The sequence below is a fragment of the Panulirus ornatus genome, chromosome 43 (assembly GCF_036320965.1).
Source record: "Panulirus ornatus isolate Po-2019 chromosome 43, ASM3632096v1, whole genome shotgun sequence".
In the NCBI taxonomy this organism is placed as follows: Eukaryota; Metazoa; Arthropoda; class Malacostraca; order Decapoda; family Palinuridae; genus Panulirus; species Panulirus ornatus.
This window is the reverse complement of record NC_092266.1, coordinates 19207947-19235360: the sequence shown is the minus strand read 5'-3', so window position 1 is coordinate 19235360 and position 27414 is coordinate 19207947. Positions and strand designations below refer to the sequence as shown.

Below are 27414 nucleotides of genomic sequence, written 5' to 3'. Positions count from 1 at the left end.
TATATTAAAAACCCATGGTGACATCACGCAGCCCTGCCTCACACTTGTGTGTATCCCAGAACTTTTGCTCAGCTCTTCATCCACTCTTACACATGCATTTGACCATCTAAGAAAGGCTTTCACACCATCCAACAGTTGTCCCCTTATGGTATATATCCGTAACACATTCCACAAAGCATTCCACTCATCTCTGTCTTAAGCTTTCTCCATAAAAGCTGCATACAGCATCTTATCTTTCACTAAATACTTTTCCATGGTCATCTTTACTACAAAAATCCGATCCATACATCCCCAACCTTTCCTAAAAGCCCCTTTCTCTTCACTTATTCTGCATTCAGTCACTTCCATCACTCTGTCAATTAGTATTCTTGCATACACTTTTCCTGGTATACTCGAAAGACTTATTCCTCTATAATTGCTAAAATTATCCTTAGCCCCTTTTCCTTTTGATAAAGAAACTATAATAGCATTTACTCAGTCCTCAGGCACAACCTTCTATTTCCATGCTGAATTACATATAAAATGCATCTTCTCTATCACACTTTCTCCTCCATACTTAGCATTTCAGCCATAATCTCATCCACTCTTGTGACTATCCTACCTTCAGCTTCATTATTGCCCTTCGTACCTCCCTTTTTTCTATAGGACTGTGCACATGTATCCTCTTCCTTTCCTTCTCCATACCTATGCATATAACGACTGCCCCCCCCCCCTTCTCCCACATTCATTAGTTCTTCAAAATACTCTTTCCATCTTCCTTTCACTTCCTCCTTTTGATTCGGCAATTCCCCTTCCTTCTCACATCACCATTTCCACTCTTATATCCACCTCTTTCTTTTTTTTACCTTGTATAGTTTGTTATTATCCCAAAACTTTTTACTCTACTTTCTTCCAAAATCTTTATTTACTTTCTTTGTTTTTCTTTATTAGCTTCTTAACATTCTGCTTACAAATATATATTTTGTATTCTTCCATCCTGCTCTGCTGAACTTCCACTGGTACATTCCTATTGAGCAATCTACCTTATGCCTTTTTCTTCTCCACAGCATTCTAATCTCCTCCGTTCTCCATGCATTGTCCTTTTTATTCCTGTATCTCACTACCTTGTATCCAACTACTGATTCTACAACATTTGCTAGTATTTTGCTAAACATATTAAACACCTCATACACACATGACTGCATTCCTACATTCACAGCACTTTCATCGAAGCTTTCAGTTACCTTCCCTTCATTCTCCAACCTGTATTTTCCCTGGTTCATCTTCTTGGTTTGCCAACACTTTTACCTCTCCATTCTTCCATACTCCATACCTCCCCTTCTACCCAATCCTCATCCCTACTAGAACTGCAGAATAGTCAGTCTCCAATCTTTCATCCACTACCTTATAGTCAATCAGTGCCTTTTTCTTTTCTTTTCCATTATTTCTCATCCGTGTATACTTTATCATCCCACCACTCGTTACACTTTCTCACATGCCATCAGCTTCTCTGGCACAAGTAACCAAGTTGATATTAGAATATTGGTGGAGGATTCAGTCCAAGTCTATAAATGTTAGCACTCATATGACAATTCATAAAACATCACATAGTTATCCCTGGAATTAAGGTTGAAATTGAACGGGGGGAAATAAATTTAATGAAGAGTTAGATATATACTTTCCAGAGTATTGCCAATTGCAGTTTTGAATGTATGTGCTTAGAATTATGTATACCATGTTACCAATGTGATATCAAGCTTTGAGAATTCCAAGTTTTTAGTTTTCATTGTATATCATCAGGAAGTATTCTTGTCTTACAGGAAGAGAACAACAACTGATGTTGGCAGTAAGGGAGGTATCCCCCCTTCCTGCTAGTGGTGATGACAATATATGGAACAAATCGATATTTTATTTCAGTAAAAAAAAAATACACCCAAACCTCCCTCTACAGAGATTCAGGGTACTTGGTATCCTGTACAGTATTTCTAAACATAGTTATTGAGTTTACCACTAGCACTGTGCCTCTGTGTGAAATAGGAGTACAGTTTAGTGGTAAAATAGTGTCAATAGAAAGAAAATTTTAACGTGACATTCACTGCTCAGTCTTTCTTATCAGGAAAGCTGGCAAACATATCATTCCACTTCCTCCTCCACTCTCGAGGAACTTTCTCTGCATTTCCTGTTACATTTAGATGTTGATGGGTAGTGGTGGTGGAAGTGGCGTAGTGTTAGAGGAATGACAGTGGTGGTGTAAGATTAGTGTTGGTTATGTAATGAAAGTGTAATGGTGGTGTTGGTGGGTAAAGATGAAAGGAGGTGGTGGTATTAGTTGGTAATGATGGTGTTGGTATTGGTAGCAAAGGCAGGTGGAGTTACCACTGCTTCCTCATTCCTCAACTTCCTTCCTGCATATGATGTAGATACATCCCTCATCCTGAATTCTGCAGTATTTCCTATATTGATATATCATACAAATTAAGATTTAATTGACTACTGACATAAGAAATGAAATGTGATATTTAAAGTGGTGGTGTTAGGGAGCAGATATTTCACTGTGATAGATTATTGATATACAGTATGAACACTTTTCCCAGGGGATAGGGAAGAAAGAATACTACCAACTCCATCTGCATGACATTGAAATAACGTAAGAGGGGCAAGTGTCGGGGACTGGTAATCCTCCTCTCCTTTATTACTCTCCAGAAGAAGGATTTGAGGAAAGAGCAAAATTTGGATCTTTTCCCTCTAAGGCTCGTTCATCTGTTCTGGATGCTACCTCGCTCATGCGGGTAGTAGCGAACATGTATGAAAGAAAAAAGTATTAATACTGTATGGAGGTTTATTAGTGTGTTAAGATACTAAGAAGTACAGGAGACCAGGTGTATTTCTTTGTACTTTTATGGAATAAACATCTTGTTTTCAAAGTATGCTTATTAGTAACCTTGAATTGTTCATTATAGGACTTTAGGTTTCTTTCAAGGGTGACTCTCCCAACTTCCCCATTTCCTGTAGGCATAATACCTTATTGACTGCAGTTTGGCAAACGTAGGGTCGTCCATGAAAGTAACTTCCATTGTTGACAAGGGACTAATATACAGAGGATAGAAATAACATTATAGTACTGTTGGATTTAAGCTGGTTATTGCCTCTCCATTCCAGGATATTGCACAGGTCCAGATTAGGAGATATGTTTTCAGTACAAGAAAGAGAATGAGTGTTAGAATGAGGAGAGAAGGAAAAGCAAATTGAAATGGCTAGGATCATCAGCATGAGTGTGAACAGGGTAAGATGTTCTAGAGAGAAGAAAGAGGGCATGCAATTATAGGACCCTGTTTGACCCCATTGCTGGTGGAATAAGGGGAAAGTTTCTTCGTCATTGACCACTGCCATATATCTATTAGATTGGAAGCTGTGCATTGGACAAGAGAGAGATGAAAAAGCCAAAGAAAGGAAGTTTTAGAAAATGAAGACTTATTCTCTATTCCACACTGTGAAATGCTCTAGCAACATTGTGGCATGGGAAAAGCTCACCAGAAGACTTTGCACCTTTAATTGAGTATGGAATTCATAAGTTTTTGAGAAAGTTTGAGTTCAGGAGAGTTTCAGAGACTGGAGATTGTAAAAGTGAGAGCAGTATGATGATAGAAGGCCTACAGCAGTCTCCTTTCTTAAGGACCTCCAAGAGGAAGGAAAAGCTTGGGATTTTAGGCAAAATAGACAAGCAAGAATTAGAGGTAGTTCAGAGGCACATGTCTTTAGGAAGTATGCCATATGGAACATAAGCCATGCCCACATGAAGTTGGAAAAGTATTTGGAAGCCCCTATATGAGAAGACCTAGGCTCATGGGTAGGAAATGTAGAAGTGGAATCACCCAGAGTAGAATAAGGTAACAAGAAATGCTACTTTTTCAGATGGATAGTCAGAAATAGATTGATCAAGTCAGATGAGACGAGGAAAATTTGAGTTGCTAAAGATTGGAACTGTTATTGGGGAAGGACCTGAAAGATGTATTAGTCAAAATAGTACTCTTTTTGAAGCAAAAGTAGCTTTGCAGTGCTTTTTAGCAGAAATGAAAGAGAGTTTAGATTTTAGGGAAGGGAGGAGTTTCATCATTTGACATGCTCTGTCCCAGCTGTGACAGACGTAAAAGCAGGAGTGGCCAAACGGTTATTTGTTGGAGACCGATCTTATAGAAGAAGGAACTAGGACTTCATCTATGCTAATCTCTACCTTAAGGTCCAAGGTCATCATTTCCCTTCTTTGTAATTATTTGCTCAAGTTTCTTTACTTCCCTTTGGAAAATTATGTATTTTCTGTTCTTTTCTCATCACTTTTTTGTTGAAAAATTCATTTTCGGTGTTGCCAGTCCTTTAATCTTCATTTGCCCAAGCTTTTCCTTACTTTAATTAATTTATTCTGACAATACAGTTGCCCCCTTTTTTAATAAGTTCCTCTGCAATTCCATCCAAACTCGCTGCCTTGCCGGCTTTCATCTTCTGCAAAACTTTTACTACCTCTTCTCTGATTACCAAATCACTTTCCCTAACCCTCTCACTTTGCACACCACCTCGACCAAAACACCCTATATCTGCCACTCTGTCATCAAATGCATTCAACAAACCTTCAAAATACTCACTCCATCTCCTTCTCACATCACCACTACTTATTATCACCTCTCCATTATCCCCCTTCACTGAAGTTCCTATTTGCTCCCTTGTCTTACGCACTTTATTTACCTCCTTCCAAAACATCTTTTTATTCTCCCTAAAGTTTAATGATACTCTCTCCCCCCAACTCTCATTTGCCCTCTTTTTAACCTCTTGCACCTTTCTCTTGACTTCCTGCCTCTTTCTTTTATACATCTCCCACTCATTTGCATTATTTCCCTGCAAAAATCGTCCAAATGCCTCTCTCTTCTCTTTCACTAATGGTCTTACTTCTTCATCCCACCACTCACTACCCTTTCTAATCTGCCCACCTCCCATGGTCCTCATGCCACAAGCATCTTTTGTGTAAGCCATCACTGCTTCCCTTAATACATCCCATTCCTCCCCTGCTCCCCTTACCTCCTTTGTTCTCACCTTTTTCCATTCTGCACTCAGCCTTCTTCCCCAACATTCTCTCTTCTTTTCTAAAAACCTCTACAAATTTTCACCTTCGCCTCCACAAGATAATGATCAGACATCCCTCCAGTTGCACCTCTCAACACATTAACATCCAAAAGTCTCTCTTTCGTGTGCCTATCAATTAACACATAATCCAATAATGCTCTCTGGCCATCTCTCCTACTTATATACGTATACTTATGTATATCTCTCTTTTCAGGAGTCGTGCTACTCCTTCCCTTGCTCTTGTCCTCTCACTAACCCCTGACTTTACTCCCAAGACATTCCCAAACCACTCTTCCCCTTTACCCTTGAGCTTCATTTCACTTAGAGCCAAAACATCCAGGTTCCTTTCCTCAAACATACTACCTATCTCTCCTTTTTTCTCATCTTGGTTACATCCACACACATTTAGACATCCCAATCTGAGCCTTCGAGGAGGATGAGCACTCCCCGCGTGACTCCTTCTTCTGTCTCCCCTTTTAGAAAGTTAAAATACAAGGAGGGGAGGGTTTCTAGCCCCCTCTCCCGTCCCCTTTAGTCACCTTCTACAACACGTGAGGAATGCATGGGAAGTATTCTTTCTCCCCCATCCCCAGGCATAATTCAACAAGCCTGCTCTGAGCACTCTAATTTCTTCAAATTAGAGGTACATCCACTTGTATACACATATATATACATAAATGCACATATGCATACATGTACATATCAATATATACACACACACAGACATATATACACATGTACACTTTCATACTTGCTTGCCTCCACCCATTCCTGTCGCTACCCTGCCCCACAGAAAACAGCATCACTACCTCCCACTTCAGCAAGGTAGTGCCAGGAAAACTGACAAAAAAGGCCACATTCATTCACACTCGCTCTCAAACTGTCATATTAATGCGCCAAAACCACAGCTCCCAATCCACATCCAGGCCCCACAGACCTTTCCATGCTTTACCCTAGACACTTCACATGCACAGGTTCAGTCCATTTACAGCACATCGACCCTGATATACCACATTGTTCCAATTCACTCTATTCCTTGCATGCCTCTCACCCTCCAATATGTTCAGGCCATATTAATTTTCTCGTGGAACCTCTTATGTACATATCATTCCCATGTTTCCATCCAATTATTTCACCCTGCATAATGAGCTTTTCTCTTGTGTTAACTTTCACAATTACAACTTTAAGTTCTATCCAGAAGGTATGCTTAATATGTTTTTCTACCATTGCATGGCATGTGTGCAACTATTACATCCCCTGTATATCTCCATTTAGTCAGTCTTTTATTATTTTTTTGATATTTTTTAGATGTGCACAGAAAAAACTGCAAAACAAATTTGATATTGAGTTCTAAATCACATTAAGATTTAGTTGAAAGTTAACTGCATTGTGTTTGTTGAAAACTATCCAAATGATATCAGTGTAGTGTAAAGATAATGTGACAATCTGTACTTTTTTGAGGATGATGATAAAAGGCCGATTTGAGAACCCAGGAAGTATTGGCTGAGTTCCCCACGGGTTGAACTCGCCATCTTTTTGACCACAGGTTCTTTGATTTTTATCTTGAAGCTTTGATCTTATCTGACTCATACACAGAATAATTTTGATTTTGTTCAATATTAATACAGTAAGCTGGAAATAATTTTCTTTTGGATTTAACAATAAACACAATGTATAAAGGTTATTGAGTTACACATCACTCACACACTGTAGGGAAGTGTTTGGATATTGCACTGCAGACTTCCTTAGTTTTTATGCACAACTTGGTAGTGTCATTCATACCCCATAGATTCATAATCTTCCCATGAGTACTTCATTGAGTAGGATTAGGGAGGGTGCAGACTACATGTAGACATGAGCTCATTCCTAACTGCAGACTCAGACATTTAATGATTCCAATTGTTTGGCCATTACTTTTAATGTATGGTAGATTCTCTTTTTTTATTAAGAACCAGTGTGTTTTGAGAATATACCACTCCTTCCACAAGTTCTTTATTTCTCTCTGGCTAAATTGATGCGTTTATCACTTGTTTTTGGGTGCTTGTTATTCTCATAGAATATTCGTTAGATTTATATGAGCTCAATTTGCTTATTGTAGAGTCATCAGCCAAATTCTTTACTTTCCTTTATTTCGCTGTTGATGTCTGATATTTTAATGGAGGATTTTTTTTTGGAGGAAAAAAAAAAAGGTTACAAGGAGGGTTATAGGATTAGCTAGAGGTGCGTCTGCTGTATAATTAAGAAATTTGCAGTTATTTTGGGTTGAGATAAAAGCTGAATGTGAATCTGAGGAAGGAGAGTTTTTCCAGATCCAGTGTGCCAAGTCCCTTGCCTGAATGATCACTGAACAGGAAGGGTTGAACCATGGACTGGAAGAAGATATAATCTTAAAGAAAGAGGGATATATGCCTCGATTCCCACTGCAGTAACCTCTTCTATATGCTCAGCAGAGATAGAAGCATCACCTGAGGAGATGATGTAATCTTCCCTTGAAAAGGTAAAAAAGAAGTTTTGTCCAGTCATCAGTATTGATGTTTAGAAGGGACTGCCAGAGGAAGAGGTGCAGTTCTTAAAGAGACATTTAATGGAATATATTGGGAATAACAGTCAAGGGCGAGATAGTATAGCAGTAGCACAAGTGATTGGAGTTGAAAAACAATTCTTTTGTTGAGAGAGTAATTGTGACACTCCAGAATACAGGTATGGTAGTATATAATTTGCCTTGGGCCACGAACCCTTAAACACCAAAATAGAATGACAGAATATCATTCAGAAATTGCAAAAATACTATCAAAAAGTTACTAAAAATACTCTAGCTATATTTGCACCTTGGTGTTGATCTGATCTTATGGGTACAGGATGATGGAGGAGGTGTTGGACACATATGACAGCCACTAAAGAGACAGAAGAATGCAGTGCTGTTTCTTTGTTGATTTTACGCTCTACACTTATTTCATACACAGACACAGCAATATTGGTGGGTATATATATATTTAGAAATATTATACTGCAATGTGATTAGAGTTGCTGGAAAGTGTGGGAAAGAAATTGAAGTTTTGATTACATTGTTTGTACAGTAAATCCTCAATTTACAGATTTTGGATTTAATGGCCCGGGCAAATGATAATACGTGAATTGATAATAGTTTAAAAGATATAAAAAAAGAATATCAAATACCGCACCGTGTGCATTTCATATTGCACTTGTTTTTGGTAGCATGGGGTATGCTTGCTTTGTTTTGGTCTCAGTCTGCCTCAAGCTATAATGTGGTCAGGTTGTATACAGAGAATTGTGACTATTAAGTAATTTTGTAATCCTTACAATTCAAAATGGCATCTAGTGATAGAGAAGTTAAAAGAAAGCGTGTGTACTGTATATTGTATTACTCTGTTATATTAAGAGAATGGCCCATAGGTTACATTCAATTTAACGGACTTTCAGCATTAACAGGTACCCCTTCCCCCCGATTAGTCCATTAAATCGAAGGTTTACTGTATTTTATCTTATTTTCACTTTTTTTTTTATTTCATACACAGGCACAGTTGGAGGTAAATAACTTGAATCTTTTTTCATACTTGTTCACTATTTCCTGCATAGTGTGGAAGCACCAGTGACAGATGAAGAAAGGCCTCATTTGCTCACATCCTCTCTCTGTCATGCATAATGCACCAAAGCCGGAGCCCCCAATCCATGGCCAAGCCCCACAGACCTATCCATGGTTTTACCCTGGCCATTTCATAATTCCTAGGTCTGCCCATCACTCCCTTTATACCACACTGTTCCAGTTTGCTCCCCACTGTACACCTCACTTTCTTCAGCATGCTAAGGCCTTGTTAAAAGCATGTTTCACTGCATCCTTCCATTTCATCCTCAGTCTCCCACATCTTTTTCCCTCCACTTCTGATACAGATATCCTCTAAGTCAGTTTCCCCTTATTCTTCCTTCCATGTGTTCAAACAAATGTAGCATACCCTCTTCAGTTTCCTCAACAATAGACTTCTTACTACCATACATTTCTCGTACGGTATCCTTTCTTATTTGATTAACCCTCCTCAAAAATTTAGTGCCAAACACATCAACCTTCTTCCATGCTATTTATGGTAGAAGCTTAGCATCTGTACATCATCTTGACCACTATAACATTAGACATACCTGTCTTTCCCTCACAGACATTGACTTCTTTTTCCACATTTTCCTTAATGAACTTGGGACCTTAACCTCCTCAAACACATTCTGGCATACTTAACTCCTTTGGTTCCATCTTGTTCCATGTCCACTCCACTTACCTGAAACATCCATTTCCTTCAGGTTATCCTTGCTGTAGTCTACAAAACTTAATGAATTTAGCTTTATACTCATTATCTCTGAACTTTCGCATACTCACCCCCATTATCTCTGAACTTTCTCATACTCACCCCCAAACTCGGACAACAGCATTGGTAATTTCTTTTCAAGACTGCCACCAGAGCCTTGTATTTAGCTAATAGCAACTGCTGTATATCCCAGGCCCCTCCACACCCAGTAGAATGGAGACCTATCCCTTCCAAAACCCTTACCTTTACATCCCTCATCGCTCCAGCCATAAACAGGTTAAATAGGCATGGTGACAAGTGACTTTCTTGCTGCAGACTAACTTTCTCTTGGAAGGACTTGTCATATCTCTCTCTCCTTGCATACAATTTACTTTCTTGATGGAAATAAGTCATTGTTTTTCGTAGCTTTCCATTTATGCCATAAATTTGCAGCATCTTCCCCAAAGCATCTCTTGTCATCCCTATCAGATGCTTTCTTCAGATCAATAAATGCTACATGAAATTGCCTCACACACATCTTCAAAGCAAACATTCTGCCAGTCTTCAGGAAACTTGCCTTGAGCCTTACATATATTGAAAATCCTAAGCATACAATCAACTACCTTATCATACCATTTCTTGGAGAAATTAAGTTGTAATCTCATTCACCTAAGCCTTTTTACTCCATTTCATCTATTCATCATACATGAGAACTCCACAACTTCTTGTCTTTCATTTTACATGAATCTCTCGCTTCCCATACTTCTATGTCCCAAACAACTAGCTTCTGGCACCCTCCTTCTCGTTCAGCAATGTTTCAGAACACTTACTCCATCTCCCCTTCGCTTCCTTTTTTCCTGTTCCTACTTCCCCATCCGCTCTTCACTTGGGGACCCTGTTGTTCTATTCTCCTCGTACAGTTCACCCTATTCTTACTGAAGTTTGCTTACCTCAACTCCCATTTGCCATTACTTTTAGCTTCTACTCCCTCCTCTTAGCCTTTTCCCATTTTCTATTGTATATCTCCAAATAACTCCCACTATTTTCTGTAGTCAAAGCCCATACACTTCTTTAACTTTTTTCTCTATTTTTCATGAACAAGTTAACTTCCTTATCTCACTTGTCCACATGCCACACAATTCTCACGTACATGAAAGCATTCTTAGCCCCCTCCCTTAGTTTCTTTTACTCACCTTTTGCCATTCCTCACCCAATCCTCTGTAGTATCCCCTCACACAAGCTTCTTTTTGAGACTTTCCCCATTTCTGGGTTATTACAGAGAGTGGGATTATCCTCATTACTCTTTATGATAATGGTATATGTTGACTGAGTTAAAGGAAAGCATATCAAGGAGCCTTACTGTTGACAGTTGAGTTTGCAAAGTTATTGGATTAGAAATTGACCAAGAGGAGATGCAAAATGAGTTAGACAATTTGAAAATGAGGTGAAGTGAACCTTATAGTATTTAATGAAGAAAAATTAAAGCAAATAAGTTATAGAACTAGGAAGAATATATTAGTGATAAGTAGAAGTCCAACTGGGAAAGAGGTAGAAAGTGGAACGAGCGTAAAAGATTTGTGTGTTATCATACGTGAGAAACAAGGTTTCAGAAAGCATATTGAGAAGATAAGTGATGAGTAGTATAATTTTGTGAAATTTCAGTAAATTGAGATTAGAAACCAATTGATGAGAATATTTAATGTTTACATAAGCAAAATTGGAAACGAATGACTTCAGTATATTGCCAAGGTAAATAAGAAACACCTGGAACAAGTACATAATCATTTGAAAAAATACTTGAAATGGTTGAAGTCAGTCCCAAATAAATTAAGAAAAGGCAGTTGTGTAATGCATATGGCAGCTGAGAAGAATAGTCATATTAATCAAGCAAGATATGCAATTACCTGTTTGTACAGTTCAGTAAGAGAGTTCTACACTTAGGCTCCATGTCATCTGCATTGTATGTGTTATTGAGTAGTCTTTTTAAACTTCTGTAGACTGTCAGCTTTCACTGCCTCTTTAGTTAGTTTATTCTAACCATTCACCATCCTAACCCAAAACCAGTACTTCTGAACATCTTTTTTTACAAGCTTTTTGCTCAGCTTTTGGTTGTAATCTCTGGTTACTCTTATGCCGCATCTCTTGAAGAAACTTTCTTAGTCAGTATCATCCAGCTGATTTATAAACTTGAAGGATGTTATCATCCACCCACCTCTCTCATCGTGAAGCAGGGGGTAGCGATGCTGTTTCCTGTGGGCCAGGGTAGCAACAGGAATGGATGAAGACAAGCAAGTATGAATATGTACATGTGTATGTATATATGTATATGTATAAGTTGATATGTATATGTGTGTGTGTGTATACATGTGTGTATACATGGGCCATTCTTCGTCTGTTTCCGAGCGCTACCTCGTTGATGGAGGAAACAGTGATTATTTGTAATAATGTATTTGTAATAACCATGGAAGGTTTTGTAGGGCCTGGATGTGGAAAGGGAGCTAAGGTTTTGGTACATTACACTTGACAGCTAGAGACTGAGTGTGAATAATTGTGGCCTTTGTTGTCTTTTCCTAGAGCTACCTTGCACGAGCGCAGGGGGAGAGGGTGCCATTTCATGTGTGGTGGGGTGACGACAGGAATGGATGAAGGCAGCAAGTATGAGTATGTACATGTGTATATATGTATATGTCTGTATGTATATGTTGAAATGTATAGGTATGTATATGTGCATGTGTGGGTGTTTATGTATATACATGTGTATATGGATGGCTTGGGGCATTCTTTCGTCTGTTTCCTTGCACTACCCCGCTTACGCGGGAGACAGCAACTAAGTATGATAAATATGAATAAATATATATATTTTATTTTTTATTTTTTTTTTTATACTTTGTCGCTGTCTCCCGCATTAGTGAGGTAGTGCAAGGAAACAGATGAAAGAATGGCCCAACCCACCCCATACACATGTATGTACATACACATCCACAAATGCTCATATATATATATATATATATATATATATATATATATATTTTTTTTTTTTTTCATACTATTCGCCATTTCCCGCATTAGCGAGGTAGCGTTGAGAACAGAGGACTGGGCCCTTGAGGGAATATCCTCACCTGGGTGGATGTGCTGGAAATGAGATGTTTGAGGACAATGTGTGGTGTGAGGTGGTTTGATTGAGTAAGTAATGTAAGGGTAAGAGAGATGTGTAGAAATAAAAAGAGCGTGGTTGAGATAGCAGAAGAGCGTGTTTTGAAATGGTTTGAGCACATGGAGAGAATGAGTGAGGAAGGATTGACCAAGAGGATATATGTGTCGGAGGTGGAGGGAATGAGGAGAAGTGGGAGACCAAATTGGAGGTGGAAAGATGGAGTGAAAAAGATTTTGAGTGATCGGGGCCTGAACACGCAGGAGGGTGAAAGGCGGGCAAGGAATAGAGTGAATTGGATCGATGTGGTACACCGGGGTTGACTTGCTGTCAGTGGATTGAATCAGGGCATGTGAAGCGTCTGGGGTAAACATGGAAAGTTGTGTGGGGCCTGGATGTGGAAAGGGAGCTGTGGTTTCGGGCATTATTGCATGACAGCTAGATACTAAGTGTGAACGAATGTGGCCTTTGTTGTCTATTCCTAGCGCTACCTTGCACACGTGAGGGGGGGAGGGGGATGGTATTCCATGTGTGGCGAGGTGGCGATGGGAATGAATAAAGGCAGACAGTGTGAATTGTGTACATGGGTATATATGTATGTGTCTGTGTGTGTATATATATGTGTACATTGAGATGTATAGGTATGTATGTATGCGTGTGTGGACGTGTATGTATATACAATGTGTATGGGGGTGGGTTGGGCCATTTCTTTCGTCTGTTTCCTTGCGCTACCTCGCAAACGCGGGAGACAGCGACAAAGCAAAATATATATATATATATATATATATATATATATATATATATATATATATATATATATATATATATATAGGATAGGGGAGAAAGAATACTTCCCACGTATTCCCTGCGTGTCGTAGAAGGCGACTAAAAGGGGAGGGAGCGGGGGGCTGGAAATCCTCCCCTCTCAATTTTTTTAATTTTCCAAAAGAAGGAACAGAGAAGGGGGCCAGGTGAGGATATTCCCTCAGTGGCCCAGTTCTCTGTTCTTAACGCTACCTCGCTAACGTGGGAAATGGCGAATAGTTTGAAAAAAAAAAAATATATATATATATATATATATATATATATATATATATATATATATATATATATTTTGCTTTGTCGCTGTATCCTGCGTTAGTGAGTTGGCGCAAGGAAAGAAACGAAAGAATGGCCCAACCCACCCACATACACATGCATATACATATATGTCCACACATGCAAATATATATACCTATACATCTCAATATATACATCATATATATACATCATATATATACATATATATATATATATATATATATATATATATATATATATATATATATATATATATATATATATATACACATACATCTCAACGTATACGTACATATATACACACAGACATATACGTATACATACATATATTCTTTCTTTCATACTATTCGCCATTTCCCGCTTTAGCAAGGTGGCGTTAAGAACAGAGGCCTGGGCCATTGAGGGAATATCCTCACCTGGCCCCCTTCTCTGTTCCTTCTTTTGGAAAATTGAAAAAAAAAAAAAAGAGAGAGGGAGGATTTCCAGCCACCTGCTCTCTCCCCTTTTAGTCGTCTTCTACGACACACAGGAATACGTGGGATATATTCTTTCTCCCCTAACCCCAGGGATTATATATATTTATTTATTTATTTTGCTTTGTCGCTGTATCCTGCATTAGTGAGTTGGCGTAAGGAAAGAAACGAAAGAATGGCCCAACCCACCCACATACACATGCATATACATATATGTCCACACATGCAAATATATATACCTATACATCTCAACGTTTACGTATATATATACACACACAGACAAATACATATATACGTATATACATAATTTGTACTGTCTGCCTTTATTCATTCCCATCGCCACCTCGCCACACATGAAATAACAACCCCTTCCCTCCTCATGTGTGCGAGGTAGCGCTAGGAAAAGACAACAAAGGCCACATTCGTTCACACTAAGTCTCTAGCTGTCATGTAGTAATGCACCGAAACCACAGCTCCCTTTCCACAACCAGGCCCCACAGAACTTTCCATGGTTTACCCCAGACACTTCACATGCCCTGGTTCAATCCATTGACAGCACATCGACCCCGGTATACTACATCGTTCCAATTCACTCTATTCCTTGCATGCCTTTCACCCTCCTGCATGTTTAGGCCCCAGTCACTCAAAATCTTTTTCACTCCATCTTTCCACCTCCAATTTGGTCTCCCACTTCTCCTCGTTCCCTCCATCTCCAACAAATATATCCTTTGTCAATCTTTCCTCACTCATTCTCTCCTTGTGACCAAACCATTTCAAAACACCCTCTTCTGGTCTCTCAACCACACTCTTTTTATTACCACACATCTCTCTTACTCTATTATTACTTACTCGATCAAACCACCTCACACCACATATTGTCCTCAAACATCTCATTTCCAGCACATCCACCCTCCTGCACACAAGTCTATCCATAGCCGACGCTTCGCATCCATATAACATTGTTGGAACCACTATTCCTTCAAACATGCCCATTTTTGCTTTCCGAGATAATGTTCTTGACTTCCACACATTCTTCAAGGCTCCCAGAACTTTCGCCCCCTCCCCCACCCTATGATTCACTTCCGCTTCCATGGTTCCATCCGCTGCCAAATCCACTCCCAGATATCTAAAATGGATTTGTATGTAGCATTTATGAATCTGGAGAAGGCATATGATAGAGTTGATAGAGATGCTCTGTGGAAGATATTATGAATATATGGTGTGGGAGGCAAGTTGTTAGAGACAGTGAAAAGTTTTTTCGAGGATGTAAGGCATGTGTGGGTGTAGGAAGAGAGGAAAATGATTGGTTCTCAGTGAATGTAGGTTTGTGGCAGGGGTGTGTGATGTCTCCATGGTTGTTTAATCTGTTTATGGATGGGGTTGTTAGGGAGTTGAATGCAAGAGTTTTGGAAAGAGGGGCAAGTATGCAGTCTGTTGTGGATGAGAGAGCTTGGGAAGTGAGTCAGTTGTTGTTCGCTGATGATACAGCGCTGGTGGCTGATTCATGTGAGAAACTGCAGAAGCTAGTGACTGAGTTTGGTAAAGTGTGTGAAAGAAGAAAGTTGAGAGTAAATGTGAATAAGAGTAAGGTTATTAGGTACAGTAGGGTTGAGGGTCAAGTCAACTGGAAGGTAAGTTTGAATGGAGAAAAACTGGAGGAAGTAAAGTGTTTTAGATATCTGGGAGTGGATTTGGCAGCGGATGGAACCATGGAAGCCAGTGACTGAGTTTGGTAAAGTGTGTGAAAGAAGAAAGTTGAGAGTAAATGTGAATAAGAGTAAGGTCATTAGGTACAGTAGGGTTGAGGGTCAAGTCAATTGGGAGGTAAGTTTGAATGGAGAAAAACTGGAGGAAGTAAAGTGTTTTAGATATCTGGGAGTGGATTTGGCAGCGGATGGAACCATGGAAGCAGAAGTGAATCATAGGGTGGGGGAGGGGGCGAAAATTCTGGGAGCTTTAAAGAATGTGTGGAAGACGAGAACATTATCTCGGAATGCAAAAATGGGTATGTTTGAAGGAATAGTGGTTCCAACAATGTTGTATGGTTGCAAGGCGTGGGCTATGGATAGAGTTGTGCGCAGGAGGGTGGATGTGCTGGAAATGAGATGTTTGAGGACAGTATGTGGTGTGAGGTGGTTTGATCGAGTAAGTAATAATAGAGTAAGAGAGATGTGTGGTAATAAAAAGAGTGTGGGTGAGAGAGCAGAAGAGGGTGTATTGAAATGGTTTGGTCACATGGAGAGAATGAGTGAGGAAAGATTGACCAAGAGGATATATGTGTCGGAGGTGGAGGGAACGAGAAGTGGGAGACCAAATTGGAGGTGGAAAGATGGAGTGAAAAAGATTTTGAGTGATTGGGGCCTGAACATGCAGGAGGGTGAAAGGCGTGCAAGGAATAAAGTGAATTGGAACGATGTGGTATACCAGGGTCGACGTGCTGTCAATGGATTAAACCAGGGCATGTGAAACATCTGGAGTAAACCATGGAAAGTTCTGTGGGGCCTGGATGTGGAAAGGGAGCTGTGGTTTCGGTGCATTATTACATGACAGCTAGAGACTGAGTGTAAACGAATGTGGCCTTTGTTGTCTTTTCCTAGCGCTACCTCGCACATATGAAGGGGGAGGGGGTTATTATTCCATTTGTGGCGAGGTGGCGAAGGGAATGAATAAAGTCAGTATGAATTATGTACATGGGTATGTATGTAAATATCTCTGTGTGTATATATATGTATACATATGTATGCACGTTAGCGAGGTAGTGTAAGGAAACAGACGAAAGAATGGCCCAACCCACCCACATACACATGTATATACATATACGTCCACACACGCAAACATACATACTTATATCTCAACGTATACATATATATACCAACACAGACATATACATATATACACGTGAACATAATTCATACTGTCTGCTTTTATTCATTCCCATCGCCACCTCGCCACACGTGCAATAACAACCTCCTCCCCCTCATGTGTGGAAGTCGAGAACATTATCTCGGAAAGCAAAAATGGGTATGTTTGAAGGAATAGTGGTTCCAACAATGTTGTATGGTTGCGAGGCATGGGCTATGGATAGAGTTGTGCGCAGGAGGGTGGATGTGCTGGAAATGAGATGTTTGAGGACAATATGTGGTGTGAGGTAGTTTGATCGAGTAAGTAATGTAAGGGTAAGAGAGACGTGTGGAAGTAAAAAGAGTGTGGTTGAGAGAGCAGAAGAGGGTGTTTTGAAATGGTTTGGTCACATGGAGAGAATGAGTGGGGAAAGATTGACAAAGAGGATATATTTGTTGGAGGTGGAGGGAACGAGGAGAAGTGGGAGACCAAATTGGAGGTGGAAAGATGGAGTGAAAAAGATTTTGTGTGATCGGGGTCTGAACATGCAGGAGGGTGAAAGGCGTACAAGGAACAGAGTGAATTGGAACAGTGTGGTATACCTGGGTCGATATGCTGTCAATGGATTGAATCAGGGCATGTGAAGCGTCTGGGGTAAACCATGGAAAGTTGTGTGGGGCCTGGATGTGGAAAGGGAGCTGTGGTTTCGGTGCATTATTACGTGACAGCTAGAGACTGAGTGTGAACGAATGGGGCCATTGTTGTCTTTTCCTTGCGCTACCTCGCACACATGAGCGGGGAGGGGGTTGTTATTCCATGTGTGGCGAGGTGGCGATGGGAATAAATAAAGGCAGACTATGAATTATGTACACATGTATGTATGTATTTGTGTGTGTGTATATACATGTGTACATTGAGATGTATAGGTATTGTATAATTGCGTGTGTGGACGTGTATGTATATGCATGTGTATGTGGGTGGGTTGGGCCATTCTTTCGTCTGTTTCCTTGCGCTACCTTGCTAACGCGGGAGACAGCGACAAAACAAAATAAGTAAATGAAAAATATATATATATATATATATATATATATATATTTTTTTTTTTTTTTTTTTTTTTTTTTTTGCCGGTCTCTCGCGTTTGCGAGGTAGCGCAAGGAAACAGACGAAAGAAATGGCCCAACCCACCCCCATACACATGTATATACATACGTCCACACACGCAAATATACATACCTACACAGCTTTCCATGGTTTACCCCAGACGCTTCACATGCCTTGATTCAATCCACTGACAGCACGTCAACCCCGGTATACCACATCGATCCAATTCACTCTATTCCTTGCCCTCCTTTCACCCTCCTGCATGTTCAGGCCCCGATCACACAAAATCTTTTTCACTCCATCTTTCCACCTCCAATTTGGTCTCCCTCTTCTCCTCGTTCCCTCCACCTCCGACACATATATCCTCTTGGTCAATCTTTCCTCACTCATTCTCTCCATGTGCCCAAACCATTTCAAAACACCCTCTTCTGCTCTCTCAACCACGCTCTTTTTATTTCCACACATCTCTCTTACCCTTACGTTACTTACTCGATCAAACCACCTCACACCACACATTGTCCTCAAACATCTCATTTCCAGCACATCCATCCTCCTGCGCACAACTCTATCCATATATATATATATGGATTGAATCGGGGCATGTGAAGCGTCTGGGGTAAACCATGGAAAGCTATGTAGGTATGTATGTTTGCGTGTGTGGACGTATGTATATACATGTGTATGGGGGTGGGTTGGGCCATTTCTTTCGTCTGTTTCCTTGCGCTACCTCGCAAACGCGGGAGACAGCAACAAAGCAAAAATATATATATATATATATATATATATATATATATATATATATATATATATATATATATATATATATATATATATATATATTTTTTTGTCGCTGTCTCCCGCATTTGCGAGGTAGCGCAAGGAAACAGACGAAAGAAATGGCCCAACCCACCCCCATACACATGTATATACATACGTCCACACACGCAAATATACATACCTACACATACCTATATATATATATATATATATATATATATATATATATATATATATATATATATATATATATATTATCCCTGGGGATAGGGGAGAAAGAATACTTCCCACGTATTCCCTGCGTGTCGTGGAAGGCGACTAAAAGGGGAAGGAGCGGGGTCTGGAAATCCTCCCCTCTCGTTTTTTTTTAATTTTCCAAAAGAAGGAACAGAGAAGGGGGCCAGGTGAGGGTATTCCCTCAAAGGCCCAGTCCTCTGTTCTTAACGCTACCTCGCTAATGCCGGAAATGGTGAATAGTTTGAAAAAAAGAAAGATATATATTTATTTTTTTATATTTATTTATTTTGCTTTGTCGCTGTCTCCCGCGTTTGCGAGGTAGCGCAAGGAAACAGACGAAAGAAATGGCCCAACCCACCACCATACACATGTATATACACACACGTCCACACACGCAAATATACATACCTATACATCTCAATGTACACATATATATACACACACAGACACATGCATATATACCCATGCACACAATTCACACTGTCTGCCTTTATTCATTCCCATCGCCACCTCGCCACACATGGAATACCATCCCCTCCCCCCTCATGTGTACGGGGTAGCGCTAGGAAAAGACAACAAAGGCCTCATTCGTTCACACTCAGTCTCCAGCTGTCATGCAATAATGCCCGAAACCACAGCTCCCCTTCCACATCCAGGCCCCACACAGCTTACCATGGTTTACCCCAGACACTTCACATGCCCTGATTCAATCCACTGACAGCACATCAACCCCGGTATACCACATCGATCCAATTCACTCTATTCCTTGCCTGCCTTTCACCCTCTTGCATGTTCAGGCCCCGATCACTCAAAATCTTTTTCACTCCATCTTTCCACCTCCAATTTGGTCTCCCACTTCTCCTCGTTCCCTCCACCTCTGACACATATATCCTCTTGGTCAATCTTTCCTCACTCATTCTCTCCATGTGCCCAAACCATTTCAAAACACCCTCTTCTGCTCTCTTAACCACGCTCTTTTTATTTCCACACATCTCTCTTACCCTTACATTACTTACTCGATCAAACCACCTCACACCACACATTGTCCTCAAACATCTCATTTCCAGCACATCCACCCTCCTGCGCACAACTCTGTCCATAGCCCACGCCTCACAACCATACAACATATATATGTGTGTGTGTGTGTGTGTGTGTGTCACGCGGGGAGTGCTCATCCTCCTCGAAGGCTCAGACTGGGGTGTCTAAATGTGTGTGGATGTAACCAAGATGTGAAAAAAGGAGAGATAGGTAGTATGTTTGAGGAAAGGAACCTGGATGTTTTGGCTCTGAGTGAAACGAAGCTCAAGGGTAAAGGGGAAGAGTGGTATGGGAATGTCTTGGGAGTAAAGTCAGGGGTTATTGAAAGGACAAGAGCAAGGGAAGGAGTAGCAGTACTCCTGAAACAGGAGTTGTGGGAGTATGTGATAGAATGTAAGAAAGTAAATTCTCGATTAATATGGGTAAAACTGAAAGTTGATGGAGAGAGATGGGTGATTATTGGTGCATATGCACCTGGGCATGAGAAGAAAGATCATGAGAGGCAAGTGTTTTGGGAGCAGCTGAATGATTGTGTTAGTGGTTTTGATGCATGAGACCGGGTTATAATGATGGGTGATTGGAATGCAAAGGTGAGTAATGTGGCAGTTGAGGGAATCATTGGTATACATGGGGTGTTCAGTGTTGTAAATGGAAATGGTGAAGAGCTTGTAGATTTATGTGCTGAAAAAGGACTGGTGATTGGGAATACCTGGTTTAAAAAGCGAGATATAAATAAGTATACATATGTAAGTAGGAGAGATGGCCAGAGAGCGTTATTGGATTACGTGTTAATTGACAGGCGCACGAGAGAGACTTTTGGATGTTAATGTGCTGAGAGGTGCAATTGGAGGGATGTCTGATCATTATCTTGTGGAGGCTAAGGTGAAGATTTGTATGGGTTTTCAGAAAAGAAGAGTGAATGTTGGGGTGAAGAGGGTGGTGAGAGTAAGTGAGCTTGGGAAGGAGACTTGTGTGAGGAAGTACCAGGAGAGACTGAGTACAGAATGGAAAAAGGTGAGAACAATGGAAGTAAGGGTAGTGGGGGAGGAATGGGATGTATTTAGGAAATCAGTGATGGATTGTGCAGAAGATGCTTGTGGCATGAGAAGAGTGGGAGGTGGGTTGATTAGAAAGGGTAGTGAGTGGTGGGATGAAGAAGTAAGATTATTAGTGAAAGAGAAGAGAGAGGCATTTGGACGATTTTTGCAGGGAAAAAATGCAATTGAGTGGGAGATGTATAAAAGAAAGAGACAGGAGGGCAAGAAAAAGGTGCAAGAGGTGAAAAAGAGGGCAAATGAGAGTTGGGGTGAGAGAGTATCATTAAATTTTAGGGAGAATAAAAAGATGTTCTGGAAGGAGGTAAATAAAGTGTGTAAGACAAGGGAGCAAATGGGAACTTCAGTGAAGGGCGCAAATGGGGAGGTGATAACAAGTAGTGGTGATGTGAGGAGATGGAGTGAGTATTTTGAAGGTTTGTTGAATGTGTTTGATGATAGAGTGGCAGATATAGGGTGTTTTGGTCGAGGTGGTGTGCAAAGTGAGAGGGTTAGGGAAAATGATTTGGCAAACAGAGAAGAGGTAGTAAAAGCTTTTGCGGAAGATGAAAGCCGGCAAGGCAGCAGGTTTGGATGGTATTGCAGTGGAATTTATTAAAAAAGGGGGTGACTGTATTATTGACTGGTTGGTAAGGTTATTTAATGTATGTATGACTCATGGTGAGGTGCCTGAGGATTGGCGGAATGCGTGCATAGTGCCATTGTACAAAGGCAAAGGGGATAAGAGTGAGTGCTCAAATTACAGAGGTATAAGTTTGTTGAGTACTCCTGGTAAATTGTATGGGAGGGTATTGATTGAGAGGGTGAAGGCATGTACAGAGCATCAGATTGGGGAAGAGCAGTGTGGTTTCAGAAGTGGTAGAGGATGTGTGGATCAGGTGTTTGCTTTAAAGAATGTATGTGAGAAATACTTAGAAAGGCAAATGGATTTGTATGTAGCATTTATGGATCTGGAGAAGGCATATGATAGAGTTGATAGAGATGCTCTGTGGAAGGTATTAAGAATATATGGTGTGGGAGGCAAGTTGTTAGAAGCAGTGAAAAGTTTTTATCGAGGATGTAAGGCATGTGTACGTGTAGGAAGAGAGGAAAGTGATTGGTTCTCAGTGAATGTAGGTTTGCGGCAGGGGTGTGTGATGTCTCCATGGTTGTTTGATTTGTTTATGGATGGGGTTGTTAGGGAGGTGAATGCAAGAGTTTTGGAAAGAGGGGCAAGTATGAAGTCTGTTAGGGATGAGAGAGCTTGGGAAGTGAGTCAGTTGTTGTTCGCTGATGATACAGCGCTGCTGGCTGATTCATGTGAGAAACTGCAGAAGCTGGTGACTGAGTTTGGTAAAGTGTGTGAAAGAAGAAAGTTAAGAGTAAATGTGAATAAGAGCAAGGTAAATGGGTACAGTATGGTTGAGGGTCAAGTCAATTGGGAGGTAAGTTTGAATGGAGAAAAACTGGAGGAAGTAAAGTGTTTTAGATATCTGGGAGTGGATCTGGCAGCGGATGGAACCATGGAAGCGGAAGTGGATCATAGGGTGGGGGAGGGGGCGAAAATCCTGGGAGCCTTGAAGAATGTGTGGAAGTCAAGAACATTATCTCGGAAAGCAAAAATGGGTATGTTTGAAGGAATAGTGGTTCTAACAATGTTGTATGGTTGCGAGGCGTGGGCTATGGATAGAGTTGTGCGCAGGAGGATGGATGTGCTGGAAATGAGATGTTTGAGGACAATGTGTGGTATGAGGTGGTTTGATCAAGTAAGTAACGTAAGGGTAAGAGAGATGTGTGGAAATAAAAAGAGCGTGGTTGAGAGAGCAGAAGAGGGTGTTTTGAAATGGTTTGGGCACATGGAGAGAATGAGTGAGGAAAGATTGACCAAGAGGATATATGTGTCAGAGGTGGAGGGAACGAGGAGAAGTGGGAGACCAAATTGGAGGTGGAAAGATGGAGTGAAAAAGATTTTGTGTGATCGGGGCCTGAATATGCAGGAGGGTGAAAGGAGGGCAAGGAATAGAGTGAATTGGATCGATGTGGTATATCGGGGTTGACGTGCTGTCAGTGGATTGAATCAGGACATGTGAAGCGTCTGGGGTAAACCATGGAAAGCTGTGTAGGTATGTATATTTGTGTGTGTGGACGTATGTATATACATGTGTATGGGGGTGGGTTGGGCCATTTCTTTCGTCTGTTTCCTTGCGCTACCTCGCAAACGCGGGAGACAGCAAAAAATATATATATATATATATATATATATATATATATATATATATGTATATATATATATATATATATATATATATATATATATATATATATATATATATTTTTTTTTTTTTTTTTTTTTTTTTTTTTTTTTTTTTTTTACTTTGTCGCTGTCTCCCGCGTTTGCGAGGTAGCGCAAGGAAACAGACGAAAGAAATGGCCCAACCCACCCCCATACACATGTATATACACACGTATATATATATATATATATATATATATATATATATATATATATATATATATATATATATATATATATATATATATATATATACACACACACACACACACACATGTGGACCTTTCCCTTTACCTTCCTGCCCCAGAAGCCCCTAAGTCCACTAAGTCCACTAAGGAGGACTGAAGGAAAAATAAGAATGGTGAGGCTGTGTGTGTTTTTGTAAGTTGAGCACAGGACAGTTGCACTGTAAGTTTTCATTGTTAAAGTTGTATCCTAGAGGTGAGGGATTTTGTATTATGTTTGAATGGTGTTGCAGTTTAGAGAGATGAACAACAATATCCAACCCCAGTGAACAAAATAATGAGTTTTCACCTCCCATATGACCCTTGCCCCCACACAAGCACTTGTGACCACATGCAACAATATCGTATCTCTCAGGGGGTACGTATATGCTCAGCAATCAACCACAAAACAACTGCACCCCATTATAGGACAGTCGTAAAAACCTGCACACAATCCACTCTAATACAACTACACATTCACCTTTCATAGCCACTTACGATTTAATGAAAATCCCATAGAACTTCCCTTTAACATGACCTTACAGCATAACTGACGTACATGAGGCACTTAAAATTTTAGCTCACTAGGAGTCCAAGCACTAACAGATATCATCAACCACTTTAGGGTATGCAAGAATACCCCAGTCATCTGGAAAGTTGCCCACATACTGACCAGCCAGAAACCTTCTTACCCTCCATATCACAGCTGCCATCAGTATCCAAACTCTTTGAAAGATTGATCTGCAACAGAATTAACTCTTGCTCATACAGCATGGCTTTAGATCTAGTTGCTTCACTGATACACAGTTTATTAACCTTACACAACACATTCTAAATGGCTTCATCTAGCCACAACACAACTTCCCTCCCTCACAGGACTCATCCCAGTTGAGATCAGTGAAGTATTTGACGCCATTCATCATTCCCACACAAAAGATACTCTGTACCACCCTTTACCACAGTGGTAAAATATGGCTAACCAGATGGCCACAAAAACAGTTATTAACAAGGTCTTCATCTTCAAAATCCCCAAACTATGAAACCTCCAGACAGCAGTTTTTCATCCAACCTTGTGACACCTATTCCTTCTTGACCTTCCTCTGTCCCTTTACAAATTACACTGAAATTTTGTCTCAGGTGCAAATGATCTCAGTTATGTCACAACCCCCTAACACTACACTAGCAACAGAACACATGCAGCCAGAATATTGGCTTACTCTAAGCAATATCTGCATCGCATCAGAAGTTCACTTTCATCCTGTTAACTGCTAATAGACATGACCCTAAATGATGAAGCATTCCCACTCAACAAGATTCCAGCCATTCTAAGCATGTCCTAGGAAATTTATCCATGAATCACATACATTAACAGTTACAGGCTGTAAATAAGCTAAACATCTTTAGGATACTCTGTGGCACCCATTTGCATATGAAAAATAATTCCTCATCATTCTCTACAAACAGTTCGTCCACTCCACCCAAAATTTTCCTTCACATGGTCAGTCATCCACCCTCTTAAAGGTAAACATTGCAGAACTGTAAACCAGAGAAAAGAGAATACTGAGAACAATCATTGGTCACAGCAACCACCAACAGTCAGTACCTACTCAACAAAATGAATTTATTCTTGAATTATTCAAGTATAGTCCCTCCTTGACATACTTAGTTTAGTACTCATTTCTTTGCAACACTATAAACCTTATCACATCCAGAATTCCAGTGTCCATGAAAATCCTTGTTCATCTCACCATACATTTTCAAAGGCAATATCTCACTTGAATTTTAGTACTTTTTCATTTCTCCTTTGGCCTTGATTACCTCTGCCAATTTCTTGGCTTTGAATTCGCAAGGTTTCTGAAGTATTTTTGGTCCACTTTTGTGTCCATAGGGTCTTGATCTGTTTAAAGGGAGGCACTAATGAAATGTTGCAAGAAGCAGCCACCTGGTAGTGCATTCTTAACACCCAATGTGTTGAGAAATCTCGTGCACCCACATTTTCTTACTTCCCTAGTGAGATTGGGGTTTCTTATACTCAGATAGGTAAGCACAATTGGAAGAAATAGTGCCCAAAAGCAGATTTTCCAAAATGAAGTGGCTGCCTGGAAGAGTAAAGAAAGAGCATCCTTCCCACAGGATAGCCTGAGGTACTTTGAGGCAGGTTGCTGATACTCACATCATTAGGAACCTAGTCATAGTGACCTGATGTATGATGAATTAAACCTGTGTCATATGCTTGTACCCACAGTAAACCTAAGGCAAGGATTACCTTTGAAAATATGTCTTGTGCGGACAGTGTATTTGTGGACATTATACATGGCCATCCACCAACCACCATGCAGAAATATAAAACTTACCCCTGCCTCACATTTCAGCAGCTTATATATGCAGACCTGTCACCCCTTGTAAACTCTTTGACAGTATATATTCAAACTATAATCACACATCAAGCACAAAACCACAATTCCTGTCATCCTAAGCTTAAACTTCATCCTACCAAACACGAACACCAGTCATTCATACGTTAATCTGTCGCATTTTCTGTGGACTGCACCCATCATTCAAACTCTGTATACATTGATTCATGCATAAGATACAAATGACAGGACACTTCATCTCAAATATTTATTTTGAGCTTTAGCCGAGCAAGGGTTGGACTATTTGATATCTGCTTTTTCCCTACTTCAAGTAAACAGTAGAACTCTATTTATCTTCTAAGTTTTACTTGACCTGTACAGCTTTCTATCTTTGAGGCATCACTTAGAGAATAAGAGACTTTTCTGTTAGGTCCAACCTTAATGTAGGCACTTCTACCTATTATTGGTGCATGTGTTAGAGAAGGGGAGGGAAGCAGTAAATTCAAATGATACTCACTTAGATTTTCACGACAGCTATTATTTGCATTGTAAAACTTATTGACATGCATACCAAAAAGCACACCAAGTGAAGCAAATTTGGTGTGTGAGAGGAGAAAAGTGAGCTTTTAGCCGAACCAAGAGGCACACAGTGGGGCTTTTCTTTGTCATATTATTAGTCTATCTGATATACTCTCATCTCTTAAACAAATTATACAGGGTTTCTTGATTTTGTGAATATACAGTGACATTCTTTTCATGTTCCTTTGATCTCTTTCATAAGATCACTTGAGAGGAAGTATTACTTTTGTAATATATGTTGTTTATTTTGTTAAACTTTATGACATTTTCAGGTACTGATATGTCCGCCATCCCAGTGGATCATGAATTGCCAAGCCTTATAAGGAACTGACTTAAGAGTTGGGCCTTGCAGCTTAAGCTTTAAGAGTGCTGCGCAGATCACCAAGGGTCTTGTGACACTTGACCCAGCCTCAACTTGTTAAGATGTGGAACACAGATCCGGCACTGATTTTATATACATATATATATATATATATATATATATATATATGTGTGTGTGTGTGTGTGTGATTATATACACTTGTATAAATATATATATATATATATATATATATATATATATATATATATATATATATATATATATATACTGGTACACACACACATACACACACACACATTTTATATATATATATATATATATATATATATATATATATATATATATATATATATATATACTTTCAGATTTGTTTGCTATTTCTCACATTTTTGAGGTAGTGCCAGGAACAGATGAAGGAAAGGCCTCATTCACTCATATGTTCTCTGTCTTGGGTAATGTACCAAAACCACAGCCCTTTATACACAACCAGGCTCCACAGACCTTTCCATGGTTGTTCCCTGGTTCAG

The 27414-nt window shown here is 39.9% G+C and overlaps 1 protein-coding gene across 12 annotated transcripts in view; it reads left to right on the top strand.

The window, feature by feature from the left end:
* Positions 1 to 27026, top strand: part of CkIIalpha (casein kinase II subunit alpha) — an 84146-nt gene extending 57120 nt beyond the window's left edge. For 9 of the 12 annotated variants that reach the window (XM_071687152.1, XM_071687153.1, XM_071687142.1 and 6 more), the window contains one exon: positions 1800 to 2903. The gene's annotated coding sequence lies outside the window, so the exon portion shown is untranslated. Of the gene's footprint in view, positions 1 to 1799; positions 2904 to 7400; positions 7589 to 26837 lie in introns of those variants that run through there. The other 3 variants (XR_011715704.1, XM_071687144.1, XM_071687143.1) reach the window with 3 other exon arrangements.
* Positions 27027 to 27414: the final 388 nt, after the last annotated feature.